The 10,951-nt window shown below is 40.9% G+C and overlaps 1 pseudogene; it reads right to left on the minus strand.

The window, feature by feature from the left end:
* Positions 1-1,160: 1,160 nt before the first annotated feature.
* LOC133737281 (senescence-specific cysteine protease SAG39-like) lies at positions 1,161-2,353 on the minus strand (annotated as a pseudogene).
* Positions 2,354-10,951: the final 8,598 nt, after the last annotated feature.

Genomic DNA, 10,951 nt, shown 5'->3' on the forward strand with positions numbered 1-10,951 from the left:
AAAATCTAAAGCTCTTTAAGTTAAAACTAACATGAACATGAAAATGAACATGTGCATAAACCTAAATTTTCACCAGTACAAAAGCGAAACTTAAAACTAACATGAACATCGAATATTACAGTCAGAAAATTTAGGGACATTGTGAGCGGTCAAATATTTTAGACCTGTAATTATGACAAATAATCCAGTCATGAATACGGTAATAATTTAGGCCATAAAAACGATAATGATTATAATCATGAAGTGCGGTAATAATTGCACGACATTAGTATGAAATGATTGCAACTATAAATACGACAATGATTACAGTTATAAGTGCAGAAATAATTGCAGCTATAAGTGCGGTAGTAATTGCGATTTGCCGCCCAAGTCATCTCACACCTATAAATAGGGAGCCAAACAACTAGGTAATACATCGATCTCATTCCGACATGTTTTACTAGACTCGCCTAAGGAAAATACCGACTTAGGCATTTGAGGGTTTTCTGCAAGTACCCCCCTCCCTTCGAGTTGAAGGTCAAACTTTGAGTCAACGGTCAAACGAAGTTTCTAGATTGTTCCTGGTCAGCTCCGGCTCCGATATGTATTTATTGGTGAGTCAGAATCCAATCGGAAGTTTTCATCACCAACATTTGTCATACCCCAAATAGGCCGGTAGTAGATCAGTAGTAATTTGGTACTTCCCATAAAAAATAAATTAAATTCAACTTTACTATATAACTTGTTCAAAATACCTCTTTGGCTCTTATGGGGTTCGAGTTCGAGTTTTACTTTCGGATATAAGTGAACTATCAGCTCAGATCTGCACTAAATATATTCATTTTCGAATCTAAATTTATAGCATCGATCAGCTTACAGACTAATAGCTCACGTTAAATAATCAGCAGTATGTTTTCCCTTGTATCTCTTGCAGAGAGCTACACTAGCTAGATAAGCTAGCTTTATTATAGGCTTCATAGCATTTCCAAGATAAGTGGAAGTCATGGAATTCCATAATCCTGATAGTGTATAATGGAATCGAATGGTAGAAGGTTGAGTGAGATTTAGCAACTAGAAACTTTTTTCCTCGTAGGACAACGTAATTTGTAGATTTACATAATTGGATAAATCAAACTAACATATCATATATATACAAGGTATTGATTTCATTTGATGGAATATCATGCAGTGGGGTAAGAGGCTTCCATAGCAATACCACAGAGACCTTCCTGTGAAGCAACATCTCTTTGCATTCTTATGTAACCTTCTTCTCCCCATTCTGCGCCCCATGAGTTCTTAACCAACCAATACTTAGTCCCATCATCGCTGATGCCATAATCAACAGTAGTAACACCATGGTCTAGGCTCGTTCCACAGGTTCCTGTGAAAACACCACTTGAATAGAATTGGAAATCAGATCAACTAGCATCAATATAAACAGAAATAGGTTGATTGACAACAGCCTTAAGAAGTGCGCTTTCACTGTTTGCAGGCACATCTTCATGGCCAGTTATCGAGGCTTCATGGCTTGCTTCCTACTTGGCATTGCATGTACCCTCAACACCGGTGTAGAGATAATTAGCCTCGGTGCTAAGTCCATGGTTTTCATAGATGAACCGAAAGGCATCATCCATTAAGCCACCCCAACAGCCTTGGGCTTCACCATTGACATCACAGTCAACTAGCTCTTGCTTAGACAAAGAAATCAATTTACCAATTGTAAGTTGAGCAACAGCCTTGGGCTGCCACGGCTGAGAACGCCCAACAAGACCCTGTACACATTTTGTTTGCACATTTGTGGCAGTTAGAATATAGTTAGCATCCTGTTTCCAAATGAAGAATAATGTTGTGACCAAAAGAAAGAAAAAAAGAAAAAAGATAGAAGAGGAAAGAATAGTGTGTTATCTCAAGTAACAACTAGCTAGATGCTTGATCACGAACCACATTGGCCTTGGTCCTTGACGGGAGTTACAGCTCCTTTCTGTCTCCTGTCCATTGTAGCCGGCAAACTAGCATTTTCATACCTAAAAGTAGTGGTCTTTGTGGAACACTCATGCCCTTTGAACCGATTTTTGGAGGCTGTGAATTCTTCATTTGTAAGGTCTGCAAATTGATTCACACTCAATTTATAGAGTTTGTTTCCTGCATCATTGGAAGATTCTATAAATTTCACATTTTCTTTGAATATATTGAATCGCTTGTCCTTCTCGTTAATGTCGTTGAACACACGTCCATAGCGTGCCATCCATTGCTCGTATCTTGCAAACATTGATACATCTTGGAGATTGCGAGAGGTGGCTTTAGATGACCAGGCTGCCAACATAAGGATCAATGCCAAATGGATACACTTGCATAACTGGCTGGTGAACTCCATTGTAAGGCTAGGATTTTTGGTAATTGAGGCAAATAAATTAAGGAGTTGGCCGGTACATTGAAATGGTAGACTGCTTTACAGTTTATATGGAAAAGAGAATGGCATTTGTATAATATCTCCGTGCCCCCAAAAGTGGTCTGCAGTGTCCTTGGCCTAAAAAATGTTCTGATATGAACCTGTTAGATTAAAGTTCATTTGACTATCTTTTAATCTTATTTTATTATAGAAAATTACACACAACTGTCATTTTCAAACTTTAATTAGCCATAAGGCCACTTAATTTTTTTTTTACACATAAGGCCACTTGCATTCACAAATTACTTCGTTTCTGACAATTTTACCCTTCTACCTAATCCCAATCCCATCAGTTTTACATCGATCACAAATCCATCTCTCTCTCTCACTCTCTCCCCCCTCGATCACAGTCTCTCTCTCTCTCCTCGATCTCTGCCTAATCACGATAAATAAATTTGTTAAAACACTATTAATTATTATGCTCTAGCTTGTGGAATGATGAATTGATGAATTTACCAATCTTTTGTTTTATATGTTTGCTGCATTTGAGGCTTCTGAGTAGAGAGAAATATGCTCCAGCTGTACTAACATGTAGTTCAGGTTTGCTTTCACAACTACATGACTGTTGTAGGAGAATTGTAATTGTGTTTATTATTGATAATAGGAGCCCTTTATATAGGGAGTTACAAGGTACACAATAGGTAATAGAATCCTAATACAATTGAATACCTAGAACACTTTCCTATTACAACTCTAAACCCTAGTTTGTAGAGGCACACATTATGTCGACATCCTTCAACACTCCCCCTTGTGCCGCTCAAACTTGGCAATGATGCTTTGATTGTTGCCTCGTTAAAAACCTTGCCAGATAACAAAAACCCTGTGGGACAAAAATAACCCTGGTCGAAGGACAAAAAGAGCACAACACGTCCTTCACTCTTCGAGATCTAACATGTAGACATCATACCTCCCCCTGATGTCCATATCTCCCCCTGATTGCTACAATCATGGGAGTTCGGATAACTTCCTTAATCCGATGCTCTTCACATGTTTCTCGAAGGTGGATTTTGGTAACGACTTAGTAAATAAGTCCGCTACATTATCCTCAGATCGGATTTGGTTCACTTCAATATTTAGAAGTGCTTGTTGTTGCTGATTGTAAAAGAACTTAGGCGATATATGCTTGGTGTTGTCGCCCTTGATGAAACCTAATTTCATTTGTTCAATAAAAGCTGCATTATCCTCATAAATGCATGTAGGTTCATCTGTGGTAGACTTCAAACCACAAGTTCCTCGAATATGTCTAACTATAGACCTTAGCCATATGCATTCTCGCACAGCTTCATGTAGAACAATAATCTCTGCATGATTTGAGGAAGTAGCAACAAGGGTCTGCTTTGTAGACCTCCAAGATATCGCAGTGCTTCCCATGGTAAAGACATAACCCATTTGGGAGCGACCTTTGTGAGGGTCAGAGAGATACCCTGCATCAGCAAAACCCATCAAGACATTGTTGTCATTTTGATGGAGGGGAGGAGGAGCACGGAAGGTGGCGTTTTGCCTTGTGGAGTCCGATCCCACACTTCCGTTATTTGTTTTCTCTCTGTAGGGATAAAACAAGCCCATATCAATCGTACCTCTCAAGTATCGAAAGATTGTCTTTACACCAATCCAATGGCGGCGTGTTGGCGCAGAACTGTGTCGAGCTAACAAGTTCACTGCAAATGAGATATCCAGTCTTGTGCATTGAGCTAAGTACAATAATGCCCCTATTGCACTTAGATAGGACACTTCAGCCTCTAATAAGTCTTCGTCCTCATCCCTTGGACGAAATGGATCTTTTCCGGGCTCAAGACTACGACTGATCATGGGAGTACTCACAGGCTTTGCTTTATCTTCGTCAAAGCGCCTTAGTAATTTTTGAGTATATGCTGACCGATGGATCATAATCCCATCACTACGGTGCTCGAGCTCTAGTCCGAGACAAAACCGTGTTTTCCCAAGATCTTTCATCTCAAATTCGGATTTCAAGTATTTAGCAGTTTCCTTTAACTCATCTAGAGTTCCAATTAGGTTCATGTCATCGACATACACTGCTACAATTGCAAATCCGGAACTTGTCCTTTTTATAAACACGCATGGGCATATTTCATTGTTGACATATCCATTCCCAATCAAGTAGTCACTTAGACGGTTATACCACATCCGTCCGGATTGTTTCAATCCATATAGTGAGCGTTTCAATCTTATTGAAAACGCGCTCCGTGATTTAGAGCCACTTGACTTGGGTAATTGAAGTCCATCTGAAACCTTCATATATATCTCTGAATCTAGATCCCTATAGAGATATGCTGTAACCACATCCATAAGCTGCATGTCAAGTTTTCCGAAAACTACCAAACTGATAAGGTAGCGGAACGTTATAACGTCCATTACGGGAGAATATGTCTCCTCGTAGTCAATTCCAGGGCGTTGTGAGAAACCTTGCGCCACAAGGTGGGCTTTGTATCTAACAACCTCATTTTTCTCATTACGCTTTCTAACAAAGACCCATTTATGGCCAACAGGCTTTATATTTGGGGGTGTCAGCGTTATAGGCCCAAATACTTGTCTCTTTGTTAGTGAATCCAATTCAACCTGGATCGCATCTTTCCATTTAGGCCAATCTGCTCTTCGTTGACATTCTTCAACGGAGCAAGGTTCGATATCATCGTGTTCTATAATTCCTTGAGCGATAGAATATGCAAATACATCATCAAGGATAATAGAATCTCGATTCAACGTCTCATGTACACTAGTGTAATTCATGGAGATCTCCCTATTCCCTGGAATTGGTTCTACCATTGGAGCGTCCCCCAATGATGTCTCTTGGACATAACCATAATCCAGAATATCTTCATGAGACGGGTTATTTGTGTCGATGATTAATGGATCTCTTTGTGCCAAACTCGCTTTCTTTCTTGGGCGAGAATCCATCGAACCTTTGGGCCTCCCACGTTTCCTTGCTGGGAGCCCGGCCTGAGCCACATTACCATCACTATTAGTGGTGGCGGAGCCATGCCCAATACCCCTAGGGGTGGCGCCATGTCCATGATTTTTAGGGACATCAATCCTTGCAGGCACGTTTGCAGCAGGTATATGTGATCTTGTCACTTTAGCGATATCAGAAAACGCGTCAGGCATAGAGTCTGCTACGTTCTGAAGATCGAGAATTCTCCGCACTTCAATTTTGGACTGTGCGGTTCGGGGATCAAGATGAGACAAAGTGAGGACAGACCACGACAATTCCTGTCGTTCCTGTTGAACATTATTGTTCTTATCTCCCCCTAACGACGGGAAGACTGTCTCATCAAAGTGACAATCCGCAAATCTAGCGATAAATAGATCGCCTGTGAAGGGTTCTAAGTAGCGGATAATAGTTGGAGAGTCATATCCAACATAAATGCCTAATCGTCTTTGAGGACCCATTTTGGTGCGCTGTGGCGGCGCAATTGGCACATAAATTGCACACCCAAATATGCGTAAGTGTGAGACATCAGGCTCATATCCAGTAACCAACTGGGACGCAGAAAAGGGTTGTGTGGCAGTAGGCCTCAGACGAATAAGCATAGCTGCATGAAATATTGCATAGCCCCAAGCAGAAACAGAGAGATTGGTGCGCATGACCAATGCTCTAGCAACCATTTGAAGTCTTTTAATGGCAGCTTCTGCGAGACCATTTTGGGTGTGAATGTGAGGAACATGGTGTTCAACCTCAATCCCAATGGACATGCAATAGTCATCAAAAGTTTTTGATGTAAACTCTCCAGCATTGTCAAGACGAATTGACTTAATGGGATGATCAGGGTGGTGAGCCCGTAACTTAATGATTTGTGCTAGGAGTTTAGCAAATGTAGCATTTCGTGTGGACAAAAGCATGACATGTGACCAGCGTGTCGATGCATCAACCAACACCATAAAATATCTAAATGGTCTGCAAGTTGGTTGGATAGGTCCACAAATATCACCTTGGATTCTTTGTAAGAATGGTATATTTTCTTTGGTGTCCTTTGAATAGGATGGTTTAGATCCTAACTTTGCTAATGAGCAGGCTTTGCAAAACGAATGATGGGCTTTGGAAGCAACCAAGGAAGAATTTGGCTATACCACGAAGTCACAATTGACTTTAGAAGTAGAAAAAGGAACCAAGGAGGCATTAGTGGTGTCAATGCCACTGTTGGGCCGCAGGGGGTAGGTGGCTTTGGCTCTACCTTGGACCAAATTTTGGTTTTGACTTCTTTTCGTTTTGAAAAATGGATGTCCGTGTGAAGTCTTTAGTATACGGATCATCATATCACGACCTGGTGTCCCAGACGATCGTGCCAAAGCCTATATGTGTCAGAATCCCATAAGTCATCTCTCATGACATGGTTAGATTCAACGACTCGAATAGTGGTTGCATACAACCCACTAGAGCGACACAGAAGTTTCTCTAATACTCGTTTATGTCTGTAGTCATTAGAGGTGATGCAAAGGAACTCTTGTCCATTCTCACAATGTGTTTCCACATGAAAACCATTGGCTCTTATATCTTTAAAACTCAATAGGGTTCTTCCAGCCCTAGGAGCATATAGAGCTTCGGTGACATTAATACTTGTGCCACTATCAACAAGGCATTCCAACTCTCCAGGAAACATACTGAAAAATAATAAAGTTCGAAATTAAAAACATGTCCATGACATTGAATAATAATACGATACTTTATGAATAAATATAGCCAATGATTACATCAAATGTTCCAAAAAGTCTAATCGAAAATAAAGAAAATCAAACTGAGACACATTGTAGTCACTCTATCCGTTTGGTAACTCCAATCAAATATGACCAGGAAAGTAGAGAGAGATGTTGGTGGAGCGAGGCTCGCTTAAGTACCAATTATCTCAATGACTTTCCTAGACATCATATTTTATTGGGTGCGCCACATAAGAAAGAGTTGATACAATTGTCATTTATTGACTAAGGCTTATTTGCCATTACAAAAATTCTTGGAAAATAAAAGGACTATTCTAATCAAAGTCTGCAGCATCCTTGTGCACTTCATCTTCAGCTTTGAAGTCCTCTATGGTGAGGTTGACATCTCCACCATCTTCTTCTCCTTCTTCTGCAAGGTACACTTCTTGTTCCCTCAGGTCCCTGTATGCCCTGTATCTTGCAGCTAGTTGCTCGCTTGCCTTGCATTGCTTGAACCAATGCTCACTTGACCCACATCGATGACACATGTCATTGTGGTTACCTCCCCTCAATTGAGGTGCACGTTGTGCACGTTCCCTAGGGGGGTTGGCCCCACCACCACGACCCATGGCACCACCACCACGGGCTATGGCTCCACCACCACGGCTAGGGTTGCCACGACCTCCTCTCCCACGTGTGGCATTGCCACCATGTGTATCCGGTCCAAATTGCGGTTTCGTTCCTGATTAGGACGGTTATATGGACCCATACGTCCCTCATATCCCTTATTCCTAGGGTTCCACTCCTTGCGCCCTCCTTTGGGTGCATTATAATTCGCCTCATGAACGCTCTTAGTTCCAATGGGTCTTGAATTATAATTCCTCACGAGTATGTTATCATGTTTCTCAGCTACAGATATGATATTGATACGCTGATGAAACCTCGTGATTCGTCCAGCGTTGACTTCAGTACGATATTGCTTTGATATCACAATGGCTGAAACGGGGAAGGTGGAGAGAGTCTTCTCAATTAGCTCTTACTCTATGATAGGTTTTCCACAAAATCTCAACATGGATTGTATGCGAATAGTTTCTGAATTATATTCAGCAACAGACTTTAAGTCAGCAAAGCGCAGATTGTTCCATTGAACCTTCAAGTCAGGGCTGAGGGAATCTTGGACATTGCCAAAGCGCTCTTCTAGCGCTACCCATAGCTCTCTTGCATCCTTGATCGACATATACTCCAATCTGAGTGCTTTGTCCATATGACGTCGCATCAAGATGACTGCTTGAGCATGTTTTGCAAGTGTTCAGACGAACACAAGATCCGGGTTAGGTGCCTGGATTATGGGCAATATTCCCTTTGAAGTGAGATGGTTCTCAACATCGGTTACCCATCTATGGTACTCCGAGCCTGTTGAGTCAAGCATGGGAAAGTCGAGTCTAGGTTCATTCGACATCCTGAAAATAAGAAGAGAAGATATATTAGTTTCAGAGCTAAACTTCCATGAAAACTAAAATAATAAGATTTCCGAGCTATGCTACCAAGAAATCAATTTCCAAGAATCTCTTTTGGATTAGACCAAACAATGATGTTTTAATATGGTCACAATTTTTTATGCTTATGGACGCTCTTAGTCCAAGCATTATGAACACTCTTAGTTCATACGAACGCTCTTAGTTCGTTAAGCGCGAATCCCCACAATTCCGCTTTGTTAAGTACTCAAAACCATTTGGCAACATATATTCCAATATTCTGCAGAAAATAAAAGGAATTTACACTACAATAAAGTAGTAACCTTAATTATAAAAACTTACGTGATTGTTCTTAGCTTGAAGACACGCGCGTGTTGGAGCAGGCGTGTTCGGGCAGCAGTGAATAGCAGCGACAATTAGAAGCAGCAGCAGCAGCAACAGTCGGTAGTAGTGCAGCAGTCGGCAGCAGCAGCAACAACAATCGGCAGCAGCAGGAGCAGTGCAGGCAGCAGGCTTGCAGGTTCGGCAGGCAGCAGGTGGTAGGGAGGGCTGGTGCGCGGCCTACAGGTTTGCGGGCTGGTGTGCAGGCGTGTGCGCATGTGTGCAGGGCGGGCTGCAGTAGGCTGGGGCAGCAGGGGCTGCAGTGGCGTGCGGCAGGACGCTGGGGCAGCATGGGCTGCAGTAGGCTTGCGGTAGGAGGGCTGGGGCAGCAGGGGCTGCAGTAGGCTTGTGGGAGGAGGGCTGCAGGCTGCGGCAGGAGGCAGGGGGGCCGAGCTAGGGTTTTTGTGTGGGCAGGGAGGGCTGCGGCAGATTTTTGTGAGAGAGTTTTTTAGGGTTTTTTTCTTGGGGCTAGGGTTAGAACTCGTGCTGATAACGTGTTGTAGGAGAATTGTAATTGTGTTTATTATTAATAATAGGAGCCCTTTATATAGGGAGTTACAAGGTACACAATAGGTAATAGAATCCGAATACAATTGAATACCTAGAACACTTTCCTATTACAACTCTAAACCCTAGTTTGTAGAGGCACACATTATGTCGACATCCTTCAACAATAACAAGTCTATGAGGACTCTTTGTCTTCTCGAGATGATCTGCAAATTAGTCAACACCAAAATTATATTGTCAGGCCGGGGATTATGACTTTCCTTTTGTAGCTATGTAAATGAGAGTGAGAAGTAACAAGTAACTAGCTCACTTCTACTACTGTTCTCTGTGTTATTTTTTCAATCATGTCTAAATTTAATTTCTTCATCTTCTGGAGATGATCTTCTGCAAAACTTATTAAAATAATAGTAAATGTTAAATGTCTTCCAAATTCCCAGTAAATTACTATGACAGTTCTTTAAGTAAGGCCTTTTCTTGTCGGATTGATTTTTTCAATTCCATACAGTTAGCATTTTATTTTAAAATAACAACTATAATCAATTTTGAAGATGCATATATATAGGAGCTGTTACAGGTCCTATATGACTATATGTTTTTGTTGCAAGAAGAACTTGACCTGAATTTAGTTAACTTGTTATGACTGATGACTCACTCTCTTTCTCTCTTATGCAAAGCTTTTGGTTCTCTGAGACTTGATTCCGGAAGTCGAACAGGCTTTGAAAGAAGTCCTTTGGGAAATTCAACCGAACCATCACCAGCAAGCATGCTGATGAATTCAGTCTGCTTTTGGCAGTACTCTCCCCATAATCTCTAGTCTTGGCACTAGTGTCACCATAACAAATTTATATCGTAGAATTCAGAGTATGGACTAAGCAATCAATCTCCCCCTAAAAAAATTAACTAAAGCTAGAAAGCCTATGGAGCCTATTGCACTAATTTCTTTGTTGGTTTGTCACTTCAGTGAATCAAAAATAATATATTCAGTGCCTGCAATAAAATTTCTGATTAGATGGTTCCTCTTCACATTGTTGTACCTTTGAATGTCAATTCTAAGCAGCAATTCTTAATTTCAGGGAAAAAACAAATGACTTAATAGTACAGGTCTCATGATTATGCAGGAGCAGGCCTAATTACCTCTGTATTAACCTATTATTGAACTCATCAATCTTTGTATTGTTGAGATAATCTTCCAATAAAACGATGAGGGTTCGGTACACGAGAGTTGTATTTCAGCAATGCAATCAAGAAAATATGCAATGGAATGACAAAATGGGACAGAAAGTGAAGCGGAGAGAAAAACATCCAGTCTTGTTCTGTTACAAGATACGTATGGAATAAAAAAGAAAAGAAAAAGAAACTCAGATTATAGGGTTCCGGTATGAGGAAGCATTAGCTCACTAATTAATTAAAACAGAAACCTCAGTATAAGTTAAATAGCAATAGTATCACTTTTTGTGGTATATGCAATTTCTTTTCCTAAGAAAAGAACATAATTTGTAGACAGAATAGC

The sequence above is a fragment of the Rosa rugosa genome, chromosome 1 (assembly GCF_958449725.1).
Source record: "Rosa rugosa chromosome 1, drRosRugo1.1, whole genome shotgun sequence".
Classification (NCBI taxonomy): Eukaryota; Viridiplantae; Streptophyta; class Magnoliopsida; order Rosales; family Rosaceae; genus Rosa; species Rosa rugosa.